Source organism: Coffea arabica, chromosome 6e, assembly GCF_036785885.1.
Source record: "Coffea arabica cultivar ET-39 chromosome 6e, Coffea Arabica ET-39 HiFi, whole genome shotgun sequence".
NCBI classification, from domain to species: Eukaryota; Viridiplantae; Streptophyta; class Magnoliopsida; order Gentianales; family Rubiaceae; genus Coffea; species Coffea arabica.
This window is the reverse complement of record NC_092321.1, coordinates 35,046,054-35,065,453: the sequence shown is the minus strand read 5'-3', so window position 1 is coordinate 35,065,453 and position 19,400 is coordinate 35,046,054.

Genomic DNA, 19,400 nt, shown 5'->3' with positions numbered 1-19,400 from the left:
ATTGGTTGGTCAACACTTAAGGGATGGTTGCCACTTGTCGCAACCAAAATCCATCTCAAATTTTTTCTTTTCCTTGCATTTTTAGTCAAATATTTCGGCTAAGAGGGCTGAGGATGAGGGAGATATTTTGCACCAATATCAATGATATTTTATGGTGAGGAAGTGGTGGTCAAGTGGTGTGGTCAATCGGTAGTGAGCGATACCCGTCGGTTCGAGCCGATTTTCCTTAAATCGCGTAACTATGGTTTTAACTTATAATTTACTACCTCATTATTACTACTTCTAATCCCACACTTAATACCATCTAAAACTCACTCTTAATCACCAAATTTGATTCACCCTCGATACCGGATAGTCACCCTACGGATAGACGTAAAAACCCTAATTCGCGCTAACTTGAAAACGAAAGGGGTGAACCCTTAATTCTATATTCATTTGCACTTATTATGGGGTGATTGGGTGGTAAGGCTATTATAAAGCAATAATTTCCAAGTAAAAGTAATTTTAAGAAAAATGTGCGGGATTTTACAATTCAATTAAAAGTAGGGTTTTGATTAAAACATGAGAGATTTACGAAAACCGATTAGTCACAAGTAACTAGGGTTTTTTTTTCTTTTTTTTGGGTTTCTAGTCTTTAAACAAAACAAATTTAAGGGTTTAAATCAAAACCAAAACTAAACAATCTCCTAACATTCGGTGTATCACACGATCGACTCTATCCTAGGCGATTTCTAATATGAATGCATGAGGTTGGGCTCACTACTGCATCTAGACTCGACAAAACTGCAGGTTCCCAAACCTTCAGACCACAGGCGGAGGGTCATCAATCCCAAGGCCTAAGAGTCGGTGGTTCAAGTGATCCCTCGGACATTACTACGCGCACGTCGTGCCACGGCCACATGTCCAAGTGGATCGATCCTAATCCTAACTGGTGGAGCGGTGTGACAACTACTAAAAGTAAAAAGAAATGAGGGCGTATAAAAGTAAAACGTATGCACGTATGAAGTGCCCCTATTAAAAGGAGGGATTGAATACCATTAAATGCGGGTGAAGGTTCTAGGATGGCTACTATGACGCCCCCACTTCTCCCAAGGGTGAACCCAAGGGTATCTGCGGGACGCCTGCCCAGCTCTCGCCAAGACTCGGTACAAATTCAATTCCAACTTAAGAATAACTAACCAGTACTAAAAGTAAAAAATATAAAGGAAGGTCAATTCCTTAATAATCGATCAAGTCTTACATCATAAGTTACCAAAATATCTTACAATCCCAAAATATACAGCTTCCAAAAATTGACTAAATGAATACATTCAAAATTCTAATAAAAGGCCATCAAGTCGACCTCTCCATAATTCCTTCCATTTCAGCTCCTGTTAAAGAAAGCAAGTCTAACGGGGTGAGCGGATGCTCGTGAGGCCAAGAAAACATGCAAGACAAGTAATTCAATAATAATAGCACTTACACAATAGTGAAAACTATAACATTCAAGAAATTTCACAATTTATAATAAACACCCTTGAGTAGGATGCAGAAGCTCTCCGGAGCTAATAATTTCTTACTTTGCCCAAGTTCAACTTTAATACCTTCTCGTGACGACACCCCGCCTCTCGGGTAGGTAATTGAGTTCGTAGCACTTCACGTATTCCATGTATGTTTCTGAGACGACTCGAGAGGTACCTCCCACCCAAATCGGTGTGGTATTTACTATCGTTCAGTTTATAGTTCTGAGACGATTCGAGAGGTACCTCCCACCCAAATCGGTGTGGTACTTACAACTGTTCAGTTTATAGTTCTGAGACGATTCGAGAGGTACCTCTCACCCAAATCGGTGTGGTTCTTACTATTGTTCAGAGGTCGATGAGATATCGCTCCAATCGACTTAGAATGCTTTAGGGTTCTGAGACGATTCGAGAGGTACCTCCCACCAAATCGGTGTGATACTTGCTATCGTTCAGATGTCGATGAGACATTGTTCCAATCGACTTAGAATGCTTTAGGGTTTTGAGACAATTCGAGAGGTACCTCCCACCAAATCGGTGTGGTACTTGCTATCGTTCAGAGGTCGATGAGACATCGCTCCAATCAACTTATGCAGCCATACCATATTTTCCAAGTCAAGTCAGGTCAAGCAAGTCAGGTCAGATCAAGCAGGCAGGTCAAGACAAGTCAGGTCAAGCAAGTCAAGTCAGGTCAAGCATGAGTCATTTATTTCAAATGAGAACGAGTGCGATAAACTACATACTCGAATCGACAAGTTGACGTATCATGTATAACACTTGTACAACTAATATCTCAATCACATAAGCATTTAACACATACTTGACACTCATCAAATAAACAAAGAAGAAATGTCACTTGACGTCCAGGCGTCCACCGTGGAATCCTCTTGAGGGTCCTCGTGCGAGCCTGAGCAATTAATAGTGAACTATCATTTATATACCCCAATTATCACAAATGATTCTACGCTTGTACGATCCAAGAAAATCTCACGAAAGCGAGCCTAAATTACTCGCGAATCAAGGCTCAAAAGTGGGGTTTTTAAACCACAAGAGAAATCGAGTTTTCATCTTTGAAATCAAGTGTAAAACATTCAAGTGATATCGAGGAAAAAAGGAGAATTTGAAAAGCTCCAGTTCCTTAAGTTTCGAAATTTTCAGCTTTGATACGAGATCTTTGAAAAATCGTATCTCACTCATTACAAGTTCAAAATTGGAAAACTTGGTACCGTTGGAAACTTCTTCCGAAGTACTAAAAGTTCATACAATACACTTTTCCATGATTCCAAATGGAAGGCATTCAAAATTTGGCCCAAAGTTGCTGTTTTAGGCTTGCAAGACAGTTTCGCGGTTGATTTTTGACCAACTTTGGAAATTCGGAAAAATTCATAGAATTTGAAATAGCCCCTCAAATTTGAAACTCAATTAGAGTTACAATCAAAGTTTAAAACAAAATGAGCGGAACAAGAATCGGAGTTTTGAGCACCAAGTTATAGTAGCTCAAATTTGCTGAAAAATTGAGACGGTTAGGCAAATTTTCCAGATTTAAGTTACAAACTTTGGGACTTTGTTTGAGCATTGAAATGGATTCGGAATGGCACCAAATTTGGCAGTACCACCCTAACATATAAGGGCTATCCCTCTGTCAAATTTCATGAAAAAATACGTACCGAAAGTTGGTTAACCAAATCACAAAATTACAAAAGTTTCAAGGCAAATCTGTCTTGGTCATTCCGTTTTTCCGTTTTCAAAACGTTTGGCAAGCCAAGTATCTCAAGCACGGTCTATTTGCATAGACCATGTCTAAGAAACATCCAAGATACATTTGGTAGGCGATTAACACCAAGAATTTCCAGACAACAAGTCCCAATCAAGATTTAGACATTTACTATCCAAAAGAGGGTTTCAAATCATTGAGTCAGTTTCGAAATACGGCTACGGCTCAAACAGAGCTTCCAGTGAACTAGCGAAACAGGACAGTCATGTTCAAACGATTGGTATGGACTACTCAGGTAGAATCAGGATGTGCATTTTATACTGTTAGAAATCTGGGAATGTCTAGTTTTCAGTGCCACAAACGGCACTCGATTTTGACATCGGAGTAAAAAGTTATAGCCAAAACAAAAACACTGCCAGAGCCGTTACGGGAAAATTTCCAGTTTTTGCTGACTTCCGAAAACACATCATTTGGCCAACCAAATCATGAAATTTTTTGATGAAATTTCTACACCACCCACACAACATGTATACATCATAAACAAGTCAATAGAACCACAAAATTTTGCTCTAAGGGTCACGGACTTTCACAGGGGCAGAAACGGAAAGTTTTTCATCTTCACTCCCTTTGAGCTTTCATCCATAATATCACTCATTTCTACTAATTTAAGCACTAAACCAACATTAATAATATCAAAACACCACAAATCAGTCCATCAAACCGTAGTGGGAGTTCATAGAGCCCACACAACAACTTTCCAACATAAATAAAACTACCCACAAGTAGATATGAACTTATAAGTGCCATATTACTTCCATAAACCAAGAATTTCAGGGTTGATCATTGATTACCTTAGTTGATGACTTAGGCAGAAATTTCGGCCCTCTTAAAGCTCACAAGAACCGTGGAGATGAAGTCCTTTTTCCAACTTGAGTTGCTCTCCAAGTGTTTAGCAAAGTTTAGTGTAAATTTGAGGTGATTTGGTGGAGTAAAGTGAAGTGAAATGATGAAGAAGGTTAGCTCTTTCTTCCCTTGGTGTGGCCGGCTGCTTGGAGAAGGAAAAGAAGAGATGGTGCTGATGGTAAGCTTCCGTGAGAAGCTTTAAAATTTGTGGCAAAAAATTGCTTCAAAAGTCAACTAGGAATAGTACGCGTACGCGTGCGTTTCGTGCTTGATTCCTCTCGGGTTTGTTTCACTAGTACACTAAACCTCTATTGCACTTCCATTCATACTATCTGTGAGAACCAATAAGTTTCATTTTCTAGGTTTCTCGTATTTTTCATGGCTTGTTTTCTGTATTTTCGTGATTAGAAAAAATTGCCAGATGAATTTAAGGAGCAGATATAATTTTTAGATGATTTTTCTAGTATCGAATGGATTTTGAGAAATTAAGAGCGTATACCGGACGTGGGACTCACTAGTACGAAAAGTTCGGAAAATTCGGCCAACTAAGTTAAGTTTTGAATACTAGAATTAATTTACCGGGTGTTAAGAGATAAGTAGAGGATGCTAAGTGGATTGATATAAGAGAGACAAGGTAGGTGATAATAAAAGGTGACAAGTGTTACCATAGGAGTGGTTTGACTTTTTTTGAACACTATTCACCCTTTTACCAATTTTGTTAAAATAGCTTAAAAATGACCAAAAATCTTCAAAAAACATCAAGAAGTGGCCGGCCCTCTCTTTCTCTCTTTCTCTCTCTCTTATTCCAAGCACAAGGAAGAAACACTTCAATCTTGTTCCAAATCATCAAAACCAACCATCCAACCTTGATTTTGCTCCATAAAACCACTTAAGGAAGTGTTGGTGAGTTGTTGTGTGAAGTTTTTTGGAAAGTTAAGGTGACCAATAGCTCTCTCTCTTGTTTTTAAGGTATGTTGTGAAGAACCACCCTCCTCCTTTAATTGATGCTTAAATCATGCTTAGTGGTAGTATGAGATACAAGTTTATGGATTATTTCTTGATTTGTGGTTGATATGATGAAGTTTTATTATTTTTGGGAATTTTTCTGTTTTAATATAAGCATGATTGTGTGGCTATCTATGATGATTAGAAATGGTATATAATGACTTTAGGAGGTGGAAAAAGTGATTAATTGCAACCAAATTCTGGTTTGGAAGAAATTTCAGAAAATTAGGGTTCTTGAGGGAGCATTCTGCCCGAATTTTTAGGTCCTAGTTAGACGCCGAATTGGCCTTGTATTAAAACATGAAAGTTGTAGAGAATGAAATTTTAGAGGTGCCTACAAAATTTCAGGTCAATCGGAGTAGTGTAGAATGAGATAAGTCGAAATTACTATTGCTGTTCTGGTTTTACCCGAATGTAAGAACTGCGCCTGTAATTGGTTGTTTTGGCTGGAATTGATTCGGAATTGGTTGTTGAGGCCTTCTGATGAAATTTATCCCTGTTTCTTAGCTTTCATCTGGTTTTGGAATTTCTGGATTTGGACTTGGAGAACCTGAGTTATGATGTTTCCGCTAGAATGCGTTTTGGTGAATCTGTTTTACATTTTTGATGTAGTATCTTGCATTTTTGACCTGTTTTCACTCAAAACTGGGTTGAGTGACCTTCTGTGATGTTGTATCCCTGTCTTTTAGCTTCGAAATGGTGGGTCTTGTACCCTCATCCGATAATCGTAGTGAAATTGGTGCCATTACCGCAAAATGAGGACAAAAACTATTTTTTTCAGGGCCAAAGCAAGTTACATTTCCAAAATTTCTGGTTTCCTTTATTGTTTGTATATGCTTATGGAACCCTATTGGGGTCATGTTTGGCCTTGGTTTATGACTCGTTATCGAGTCTCATTGTATTTGTTTGCATGTTTTAGGACGTGACCGTGGTGCACAACGTTCTTTTGACGGAAGTGCATGAAACCACATTTGCTAGCTTGGTGAGTGTACTACTCACTTGTGTGCTATTATATGGCTTTGATATTTGAACTTGAGATGTTGAATGTTAATTGATTGAAGTGAGAGTGTACTTTATCACTCTCACTTATTGTTTCGCATGTTATTGAAAAGTTATTGGAATGTTATATGAAATGTTATATGAAATGAAATACATGACTTGGTGTCGTTTGGACGAGTCTCCAACGACTACAAATGTTATCAATGAGCTCAACCCCATTGGTAATTGATTGAATCGAGCCGGCGAGGGCTTGGTCGTGCCAATTAATGTGCCTTGGGGCAATGTTATATGGAATCTTGTAGTATGATAGACTCTCGATTCCGGTTTACTCGAGTAATACCAAAGTGCAAGTGTTTGGAGTTCGGGCCCGGTAGGGGAATGTTAGATGGAAGGAATGGAAGTAAAGTGGAGTCTACGGTTGGTTACTTGTAAACATTGACGGAGAGTCAATGAAAACCGATCAAGAATGCAAACGAGGAAAAGGGCTCTTGAGAGCCGCCCGTATCCTTTTATCACTACCATTATTGTGTGCCTTTGTTCACTTTTGACGAATTGAAATGAAAGCTTTATGCTTACATGAATTTGGTTGATTGAGTGATAGTCTCTCACTGGGCATATAGCTCACCCCGTTCCTTTTGTTTTCCTTACAGGAATCTGACTGCTTTTGGAATGACTTTTGAATTGGTTGCCGAATGAACTAGATGAATATAGCTTTTGAAATGTATAGCTTATGAATTGAAACCTTAAATGTGCCTTTGGGGCCGTTTTCACTTTTCATTTGGCAATCATACATGTATTAACTTTTGAGTGACTTTCCTATGCCATTTTGGCTTGTAAACGCTAAATGTTACGTTGTATATGTATTTTTGATGTTTGGTTGGGTTGCGGACAGGTTCGGTCTCCAAACGGCAAAAGAAAAAAATTTGGCGAGGACTGCCTGGCCTGAATCCGGCCAGGAATCCGGCCAGAAACAGGCCGGATTGTCGGCCGGATTGCCTTGGGAAATTTTGAATCCGGGCTGTTAGCTACTGGACAGTATCCGACCAAGAATCCGGCTGATAATCCGGCCAAATTCCGGCCGGATTCCACTGTTCCAGGCACTATTCATCGTTTTCGTTTTTTTTTTATTTTGTTTATTTTGGTACTTGTGGCTTGTCCGAGTGCGCTTTTACTTTCCCGAAACATTTTAGATCGCGTGTAACTGCCCGTTAGTCCTGGCGAGAGCTGGGCAGGCAGTCCGCTAACCCCTTTGGTACGCCTTAGGGGAAGGTGGGGCTGTCACACTATCATTATTCACTCTTAATAGTCCCAAAATAAAGGTCTTAAGTCCCTCAATTGATCGCGCGCGTAAAAACGCTTATTTCCGATTTATGCGTGATAGAGTGAAATTTCTAAAAAATTCTTATAACGATAGTATAACTAACTATCACTTGAGCACTTAAACATAAAAATACTTATTTGAAGACCAATATATATAAGTCTCCAATTTTCCAAACTCATTGTACTCTCAAATCGGTTACTGTCTCCAAATGCGTATTCGCGTATTTCCGATTTATGCGCGATAGAGTGAAATTTCTAAAAAATTCTTATAACGATAGTACAACTAACTATCACTTGAGCACTTAAACATAAAAATACTTATTTTAAGACCAATATATATAAGTCTCCAATTTTTCAAACTCATTGTACTCTCAAATCGGTTACTGTCTCCAAACACGTATTCACTATTCTCACTAAACGAGCTTTCGAAAATTAAATTTATTAACGGAACATTTTAAAAATATTTACAAGTCATAGTTCCATGTAAATGGTTCAAAAAGGGTTGAAATAAATTATTTGGAGGGAACAGGTGGATAAATATTTAAATAAGCCAATATTATTCAATAAAAATAAGAAAATTTTTCGGGTCCTCACATCATCACCTCCCTAAAATAATTTCGCCCTCGAAATTCACACTTAGGATAATATCATATCCCTTATTTGTCAGGTCCACTAGATCTGCCAAAATCCACAGCTTCTATATTTTGCACTAACAATTAAGCACTGATTTCCCCATAGGAGTCCTAACCTCCAAGCTATAGGGCAGCGATCACACTTTATTTGTATCACTCATGAAACTAGGGTTTACACAAAATAGTCGAATCCAGAGTCAATTAAAAGTCTAGTTAGATGATTCAATCTGGAGGTTTAAAACTCGAATAGGAAGATATATTTTCAATAAGAAACTAAGCTTACCAAAATCTTCGAACTTAATTTGTCCAAAACCATTTAATGTATTTTGGATATGTACGTGACAAAATGCGATTCACAAATTTCAAAATTAGAGCTAGAAGATACAAACCTTTTTTTTTTTTTTTCTATGGTCCGAAACTAAATTTTCTTAGTAAGAAACTTCAGGTAATATTTTTCCCACCGTCATTAATACATATTTCAAATTCCTCAAATACATTTAAGAAGATTAATCATGCAACCCAATGCTTGAATATTAAAACACAAATATTATAAAATATCATATACCTGAAGGATGTTTCAAAAATTCCCTCAAAGTTTCGAGTTAAGAATTGCGTTTGAATAAACATATATTCTAGAAAATACTTTTAAGAGAGAAAGTGCTTTTATTTAAGTAAAGCAAATAAGTAATGAGTTTAAGTCACTTCACAAATAACCGACAAGATACTTTGGAAGTTCAAACATTCATGAAAGGTTGAAACATGTCCATAGGACCAATCACAAGATACGGTAGAACAATTATTAAAATTTCACAGGGGAAAACCTCTTTGGGTATCCAACTAGGTCAATCTTTTATAACACTGGTAGGTATAATCTTCTCGTTTATTTCCGATTTATATCTAGCACTAGGATTCCATTGAGTTATATAAGACTATCCAATATTCTTTCTCAGGAGTGCGGGGTTGCCTAATCCCATGCCATGACCCCATCATTGTTTTTCCATAATTCTAGTGGTGCCCAGTGCAAGAAATAAAAGTGATCACGCTAGAAAATACTCAAAACAAGAGCCTACCAAGAAACATTGGGAATAATAACAATTTACATTCATTAACACTTCAGAGTTCATGAAGTTAGCAAGTCATAGGGGAATTACAAAAATATAGCACACCGGTGCCACCAAAATACTTTTAGTCATACACGACTAAAGTAAAGTCGAGTGCCTCAAAAGTAGGCCATATAATCAAGCAAAATACAATGGCCTCAGCACTAGCATCACCCCAACTATTCCTAGTCACAAAAGTCAAAAGCCTATCACTCCAAGTCTAGTCCACAGTAGGACTATCAGGGGGAATCTCCTCCTCCTGAGCTGAACCCTGAATAATGTCTCTCACCTCATTAACCAATCTACCAGTATCTGCTAGGATCCCAGAAGCCCGATCACGGACCTCCTCACCTACTCTAGCAAGTCGAGCCCTAACTCTCTGAAGCTCCTCACGAGTGACCGCGGCCGTAGCCACCTCACCATCTAGTACCTCTTCAAGCTCAGCAATCCTAGCACTCTGAGCATTCGCCATAGTGCTCAGATCCTCTACATCCCGAAGCAAATCACGGTTGGCATCCACCAGCTGACGTCGCTCATCATCAAGAGCAAGTACTAGATCATTTGAATAAGCATACATCATCCTACAGGGACAACGGGAAGTCCTCGAAGTAGGTGAGTAACGTATGCGAGCTCCCCTACCATGAGCTCGGTAGTAGATAGACCTAAGAGGTCCCACGTGGCCATTTGCATGACCGTTACCATTAGCGGCATGTCCGTTTCCGTTATCCATCCCTGCAAAACAACCACAGTTTCCAGATTAAACTTAAAGTCACTATTTCGCTCAAATATCACTTACGATAAGACTAAGTCATCTCATATCAATTCCTAAGGATAAAGTCCTTAATATATCTCCCCAAATAGATTTCTAATCTGGTGCTCTAACAACAACTACCATTCAAGAAAGTCTCAGGTACTAATTCTCTTTAACCACCGGGATACAATAGGTTAATAGTCAAGTGAATCCCACGGTCCGGTATCTTAAACTTTTAGCCTAAGATACACTACAAAGATCTGAAGCCTAAGCTCTGATACCAACTGTGACGCCCCCACTTCTCCCAAGGGTGAACCCAAGGGTATCTGCGGGACGCCTGCCCAACTCTCGCCAGGACTCGGTACAAATTCAATTCAAACTTAAGAATAACCAACCAGTACTAAATGTCGAAAATATAAAAGAAGGTCAATTCCTTAATAATCGATCAAGTCTTACATCATAAGTTACCAAAATATCTTACAATCCCAAAATATACAGCTTCCAAAAGTTGACTAAATGAATACATTCAAAATTCTAATAAAAGGCCATCAAGTCGACCTCTCCATAATTCCTTCCATTTCAGCTCCTGTTAAAGAAAGCAAGTCTAACGGGGTGAGCAGATGCTCGTGAGGCCAAGAAAACATGCAAGACAAGTAATTCAATAATAATAGCACCTACATAATAGTGAAAACTATAACATTCAAAAAATTTCACAATTTCTAATAAACAGCCTTGAGTAGGATGCAGAAGCTCTTCGGAGCTAATGATTTCTTACTTTGCCCAAGTTCAATTTTAATACCTTCTCGTGATGACACCCTGTCTCCTGGGTAGGTAATTGAGCTCATAGCACTTCACGTATTCCATGTATGTTTCTGAGATGACTTGAGAGGTACCTCCCACCCAAATCGGTGTGATACTTACTATCGTTCAGTTTATAGTTCTGAGACGATTCGAGAGGTACCTCCCACCCAAATCGGTGTGGTACTTACTATCATTCAGAGGTCGATGAGACATCGCTCCATCGCTCCAATCGACTTAGAATGCTTTAGGGTTCTGAGACGATTCGAGAGGTACCTCCCACCAAATCGGTGTGGTACTTGCTATCGTTCAGAGGTCGATGAGACATCGCTCCAGTCGACTTATACAGCCATAACATATTTTCCAAGTCATTCAGGTCAAGCAAGTCAGGTTAGGTCAAGACAAGTCACGTCAGGTCAGGCAAGTCAGGTCAGATCAAGCAAGTCAGGGCAGGTCAAGACAAGTTAGGTCAAGCAAGTCACGTCAGGTCAAGCAAGTCAGGTCAGGTCAAGCATGAGTCATTTTTTTCGAATGAGAATGAATGCGATAAAGTACACACTCGGCTCAACAAGTTTACGTATCATGTATAACACTTGTACAACTAATATCTCAATCACATAAGCATTTAACACATACTTGACACTCACCAAATAAACAAAGAAGAAATGTCAATTGACGTCCAGGCATCCACCGTGGATCCTCTCGAAGGTCCTCGTGTGAGCCTGAGCAATTAATAGTGAACTATCAATTATATACCCCAATTATCACGAATGATTCTATGCTTGTACGATCCACGAAAATCTCACGAAAGCGAGCCTAAATTACTCGCGAATCAAGGCTCAAAAGTGGGGTTTTTAAAGCACAAGAGAAATCGAGTTTTCATCTTTGAAATCAAGTGTAAAACGTTCAAATAATATCGAGGGAAAAAGGAGAATTTGAAAAACTCCAGTTCCTTAAGTTTCAAAAATTTCACTTTTGATACGAGATCTTTGAAAAATCGTATCTCACTCATTACAAGTCCAAAATTGGAAAACTTGGTACCGTTGGAAACTTCTTCCGAAGTACTAAAAGTTCCGAGGCAAATCTATATTGGTCGCTCCGTTTTTCTGTTTTCAAAACGTTTGGCCAACCAAGTATCTCAAGCATGGTCCATTTCCATAGACAATGTCTAAGAAACATCCAAGATACATTTGGTAGGCGATTAACACCAAGAATTTCCAGACAACAAGTCCCAATCAAGATTTAGACATTTACTAGCCAAAAGAGGGTTTCAAATCATTGAGTCAGTTTCGAAATACGGCCACAACTCACTCAATTCAACTTGGAATTGAGCGTGGTTGGTGGCGTTGAAAACTAGATTCATAAAACTACAATTTCGTAAAACTAGTCATGTTCAAACGATTGGTATGGACTACTCAGGTGGAATCAGGATGTGCATTTTATACTGTTGGAAATCTGGGAATGTCTAGTTTCCAGTGCCACAAACAGCACTCGATTTTGACGTCGGAGTAAAAAGTAATAGCCTAAACAAAAATACTGCCAGAGCAGTTAAGGGAAAATTTCCAGTTTTTGCTGACTTCCGAAAACACATCATTTGGCCAACCAAATCATGAAATTTTTTGATGAAACTTTCTACACCATCCACACAACATGTATACATCATAAACAAGTCAATAGAACCACAAAATTTTGCTCTAAGGGTCACGGACATTCACAGGGGCAGAAACGGAAAGTTTTTCATCTTCACTCTCTTTGAGCTTTCATCCATAATATCACTCATTTCTACTAATTTAAGCACTAAACCAACATTAATAACATCAAAACACCACAAATCAGTCCATCAATCCGTAGTGGGAGTTCATAGAGCCTACACAACAACTTTCCAATATAAATAAAACTACCCACAAGAAGATATGAATGTATAAGTGCTATATTACTTCCATAAACCAAGAATTTCAAGGTTGATCATTGATTACCTTAGTTGATGACTTAGGCAGAAATTTCGGCCCTCTTAAAGCTCACAAGAACCGTGGAAATGAAGTCCTTTTTCCAATTTGAGTTGCTCTCCAAGTGTTTAGCAAAGTTTAGTGTAAATTTGAGGTGATTTGGTGGAGTAAAGTGAAGTGAAATGATGCAGAAGGTTAGCTCTTTCTTCCCTTGGTGTGGCCGGCTACTTAGAGAAGGAAAAGAAGAGATGGTGCTGATGGTAAGCTTCCGTGAGAAGCTTTAAAATTTGTGGCCAAAAATTGCTTCAAAAGTCAACTAGGAATAGTGCGCGTATGCGTGCTTTTCGTGCTTGATTCCTCTCGGGTTTGTTTCACTAGTACACTAAACCTCTATTGCACTTCCATTCATACTATCATTATTCACTCTTAATAGTCCCAAAATAAAGGTCTTAAGTCCCTCAATTGATCGCGCGCGTAAAAACGCGTATTTCCGATTTATGCGTGATAGAGTGAAATTTCTAAAAAATTATTATAACGATAGTATAACTAACTATCACTTGAGCACTTAAACATAAAAATACTTATTTTAAGACCAATATATATAAGTCTCCAATTTTCCAAACTCATTGTACTCTCAAATCGGTTATTGTCTACAAACGCGTATTCGCGTATTTTCGATTTATGCACAATAGAGTGAAATTTCTAAAAAATTCTTATAACGATAGTACAACTAACTATCACTTGAGCACTTAAACATAAAAATACTTATTTTAAGACCAATATATATAAGTCTCCAATTTTCCAAACTCATTGTACTCTTAAATCGGTTACTGTCTCCAAACGCGTATTCACTATTCTCACTAAACGAGTTTTCGAAAATTAAATTTATTAACGGAACATTTTAAAAATATTTGCAAGTAATAGTTCCATGTAAATGGTTCAAAAAGGGTTGAAATAAATTATTTGGAGGGAACAGGTGGATAAACATTTAAATAAGTCAACATTATTCGATAAAAATAAGAAAATTTTTTGGGTGCTCACAGCTACCCCTTCCCCTGAGATGCAAGCGTGATATACAAACATAAGCGAATGAAATAAAAATACTTGATTCATCACATACATGGATATCGAGACGATTGCACGCGTTAGATGTAAGAAAACCCTAAAAAGGAAAAATGCAACCTAAAAACCTCCAAATGTGATATATAAGAAGGTTAAAAGAAGAAAAGAATTGACTAAATCAAATGCTCGGACTCTCTAAGTCCCCAGTGGAGTCGCTAAGCTGTTGCGTCCCATTTTTAATGAAAAATAACGTGTTTTAAAAAAAATGGATTTTTCATTAATTTTGTGTAAAAATGAATTTTTAATTTGAAAATGAATAAAGAAATGAATTTTGGTTTATTTTGGGTGAAAAATGGGTTTTTGATTTTTTAGAAAATAAATAAAGAAATGGGTCTAAATGGGACTTAAAGTGCGACGATTTTGACCCAAAAATAATAGTTTAAAAAGGGTTTTTAATGAAAAGATAGGAGTCGCCACGTGGTATTGAGTTAAGGTGTACTAGGTCACCTAAAATGAATTTTTAAAGGAAAAAGTAGAGAAAACCCTTTTTAAACGACTCCAAGTCAGCAAAAAATCAACATAAAAGGGGTCGGGAGTCACATTTGAAGAAAGGGAATGCAACGATAAAATCCAAGGCACCCTTTCAACCTAGCCAAAGCTAGTTGCGTGATTTAGTCAAAAAATTTCTTAATTTAACCTAAAAATTTATCACATTCATATGTTACTATATGAATGCAAAACCTAGACCTAATGGTTATCGGAAGGGTCGAAATATCTCTTCAAATTTTAGTTGGTGCAAATCGCATTAATTGCGACGTCCAAAAGTGATTATTTGAAGAGGTCACGAATATCCAACAATGAGACTCAAAAAAATTAGAAAAATTATAATATACAAATATGTGTGACCTAAGGGAATGCATCATAATGGGTGCGGGGGAAACTAACACTCGTGACTTCAATTTTCCCTTTGATAGAGGGAATACGAGCTTGATAAGGCTTGAGAGCCATACTCATCCGTATCCCATATTCGAGGGGTATTTCCCTAATCTAGGCAAGCAAAATGATCTAACCTAGTTCTAACTTTTCTTAAATGAAATGCAAATCTAATGTCATGTTTCATACATAGATGTAAGGAATATACATATAGGGGAAGCATGGGATAAGGAGTATATATATAAGGAAAATGTCATGCAAAATGATAAAACCCTAAAAAGTAGAAAGTATGCATGAAAATGTAATGATTGTCACACAAACATGATCTAGTGCGTGGGCGGTCCTTAAGGGTCTAGTATTGGACTATGTGACACCCCGAATATTAGGAAGTTGTTTGTAAAGAAAATACTAAAGTGTATTTCTTTGGGTTTGATTTAAAACCTTATTTTATTTTAAAAGATTAGAAACCCTAATATTTTAATCAAAATCCCTAGTTACTTGTGACTAACCAGTTTTCTTAAATCTCTCATATTTTAATTGAAACCCTAATTTTAATCACTGGAATTGTAAAATCCCTCACCTTTTTCTTAAAAATTTCCTTTTATTTGGAAGTTATTCATTTATTAAAGCCCTACTACCCAAATCATTCCACAATGAGTGTAATAAACCTAGAAAGTAAGGTTTTACTCTTCGTTTTCAAGATTCGAGCAAATTAGGGTTTTCGCGATTTTTCGGCGGATGAATTTTCGGTACGAAGCAAGGACCGAATTTGGTGATTAAAAATGACTTTTAAGTGAGAAATAATATGTGATTAGGAGCAATGATATAAGGTTAGTGAATGGGAAGTAAAAACCCTAGTACGTGTGCTTTTAAGAAAAACGGCGCGAACCGACGGGTATCGCGCACTACCGATTGAACACACCACTTGACCACCACTTTCTTACCACATGAGCTCATTAATACTTGAGTAAAATATCTTCTTATTTTCCAGCTAGCTTGACTGAATTTGAAGGCTAAAAATAGCAAGGAAAAGAAAGAGAAAAATGAAAGGTGGTGGTGGCGACACTTGTCGCCACCTAAGGGTTTCTTGACCAAGAGATTAGTATTCCTTTTTAACCCCAATTTTTGCATCTTTCCTTCATTATTTCTGCTCCATAGCCGAACAAGAAGAGAGAGAAAGGGAGAGCAAGAGAAAACCATTTCCTTCTTGATTTGCACTATCCAAGTGAGAAGAAAGAAAACTAAACCGATTAAAGAGTGAGTTGTGGAGTTGGGAAGCTAGGGGAACTAAAATTTTCCAAAGGAGGTGGAGTATCACTCTTCCAAGCTTTGTCTGTGAGATATAAGATCTGATCATGGTTCTTGTTCTTTTAAATTTTGGTTTAAGATGTTATCTAGTTCATGTTTTGGGCTTGATTACAAGATATGCAAGTTGTTGTGATGATTTTGGATGATATATGCAAGTTAGGGTTTCCTAAATTTCTGCCTAGACTTGTTGTATAGTGGGTATATGTTGTATATAAGATTATATAAGGGGCTTCGGTAGTGTTGGAAGCAAGAAATGAATAGATTGTCATGAAATCCCAAAAATTTCAGATTTCTGGAAATTTCCTAATTCAGTTCTGCCCGGTTTTGGTACTCTTATATAGAGGCCAAATTAGGCTTGGCATAAAAAATGAAAGTTGTATATAATGATATTTTATAGGTTCCTACAAAATTTCAGCTCAATCGGAGCAATGTATCTTGTGAAAAGATGAAAATACCCTCGCTGTTCTAGGTTACATTCCAGAGTTCCGCGTGGACAGTTTAATCTATTTGGTTGTGTTTATTCACTATAATCCGTTGGGATTTAGCTATTTTCTAAAACATGAAAGTTTTATTATTCTGTCTTAGCTTTTAAACGCCTCCAAGAACACCTTAATCGGACCTTGGTAACCTGAGATATGACCATTCCAGTACAGTGCGGTTAATTAGCCGACTAGTTGGATTTTGGTTCTGTAAATTGGGAATTTGACTAGGTTGCATTGGAAACTGGACTAAGTGATCTTCATGAAAATTGTATCCCTGTGTCTTAGCTTCGAAAAGGTATAATTTTCACCTCAATCCGATAAGCGTAGCCTCGGATGTGTTATTTCCGCAACCACACGTCAAATCTGTCTTTTGCTAGGTTACATTTCCGCACTTGTTATCACTTTGATTTTTGTTCTTATGTTGTTATGAGCCTATGGAACGGCTATTTACTTGAATCTATGATATGTATGACTTTGGGATTGGCTGAGGAAAAATAATGAAGCCCTAAATGGCTGGAAAATTAGGTAAACACAAAGGGCATGCTACCCAAATTTACGCTCGAGGACTATAGAAATACACTTGCGACTTGGGAAGAGTTGATATGAATATCACTTGAACCATCTAGGGTACTTGAGTCTTCTTGTTCCGAGGTATATAAGTAAGGACTTGGCCGAACTTGTACCCTTGAGAAATGAAATAATGATTGCTCGGAGTATGTTTTCCTTGTACTTTCGACTTGCATGGCATTTTCAAGTATAAATGTTACAAAGTTTTATCGTTTAAAAAGCGAGCAAGTGTTTCACGACTACTCTCCAAGTGAATTCCAATTTCTTGATTTTTATTGAACGAAACGTCTAAGTTTCGAATCTTAGTCATGTTTCAAAGTTCTCAAACTGAGTTTTATCGCAGATTTGGACTCCGAACCCGGAGTATAACCTAAAAGTGACCAGTAAAGGCACTATATCTTTTGGTGAGTGCTTTCAAATACCGAATTGAACTTGATACTTGAACTTGATACGTGGCCAATATGATTACATGTTATATACGTGAATTGTTAGGGCAAGAGTGTACTTTATCGTACTTGCCCTTATGTGATATACACTTGTTTATTGTTGCAATTGACTCGATATACTTGTTTATGATGCGCGCACTTCCTGGAATTCCTGAAACCCTGCGGCGAGTTACTTAAGTCGAGCCGGCAAGGGCTTGATCGATTGGGTAACGAACCCTGGGTCTCTTGTTTTGTCGAGTGGAGTGATATCTCCTCGATTAATTGGTATACTCGAGTATTACCACCCGTGTTTCTTGAGGATTTTGGGCCCAGTAGGGGGTTTGAATGGTGGACGGAGAGTAGTTAAGTGGTGCTCTACTGGATTGGTTCCTTTACTTGAAAGTTGACGGAGTGTCAACTACTACGTGATCAAGCTCCTGATGATGAATGGAAGTTGGCTCCTGAGAGCCATCCGTATCCTTATGCTTTGGAATGATTATTGCTTATTGGATTATTGTTTATTTTGAAAAACTTTTACACTTGCTCATTTTGAGATTTCTACTTGACGTGTTATTGCTCACCTGTATGAACTCTTCATGCTCGTTACTTTGCTATATCGAAAACTTGTACTTATAAACAATGGTCAATTTGCTATTTGGAACCTCACTGGGCTTTTAGCTCATTCCACTCCATTTGTTTTCCTTTCAGGGGTACGAGCGACGCGTGAGATATGTAAAGACTAGCATAGTCTAGTTATTTTGACTTTTGACTTGTACTCGCGCTATTACTCGAATAGAATGTTTTGTATCTGGATTGTATACACTTTGAACTAGTTTGGGTATATTGAGGTTTTGTATCTTGATTATGCATCAATGAAAATTATAAGCTTGAATTGCGATGTTATTTATGGTCTATGGATGTATGCATGTGATACGAGTGAGTGAGTCCTGGCGAGAGCTGGGCAGGCGGTCCGCCGAACCCTTTGGTACGCCTTAGGGGGAGGTGGGGTCGTCACAGACTAGCCCATATCTATGAGTTCTCACTAGCATTGGACTAGTGAGAAATCGAAAAAAGGCCACAACTAGTGTTAGACTAGTGTGGAATCGAAAAAAGTGCCACAACTAGCGTTGGATTAGTGTGGTGACGTCATGCATTTATTATAGTCAAATAAATCATATGAAACATAATAAAGCAAATAAACACATAAAACACACAAAACACATAACACATAAGTATGATATTTAAATACAAGACCCTAAGAAAGCGAGTAACACGTAACACACAAGTATGCAAAACATACAAAGCAAATAAAGCAAATAAAACCCTAACTATTACATTTGGGGGCCCTAACTACAATCTAAAAGGGGAAAGAATGAAATAAAATAAAATAATAACATAACTATTACAATATGGTACTTAAATGCCTCTCAAATAACCAAAATTAAATTAAAATAAATATACAAAATAAATAAAGTGAAATAAAGAAATAAATGAAATAATAATAAAAAACATTCAAACAGGCATGCAATTACACACATAAAATCATATAGTAGCACATAGGATCAAGTAAAACTAAAATAAAGGAGTAGAGTGTACCTCCATTGAATTGGTGACCTAATGAAATGGAATTTTTTCTTATTTACCCTCTAAAACAAAGAAAAATGTCAAGGCACCACTTTAATTAACAAATAATCAAAGCATTCAAATAAAAGTAAACAACCCATATTTAATAAATTAAAACAAACAAGGATCCAATTGCAAAAATTGAAGAAGTTTGAGGGGGTCAAATCATTATTATTACAAATTTTAGGGGTCTAAACTAAAATAAAATAAAATTAGGGTTTAAGGTGAAACTAAATGCTAAAATTCACAAAATAAATTAAAATCCTCTCATCAAACCCTAAAACAAAAATATTACCCAAATTTTCAATTATTTCAACTAAAATCCAAATAAAA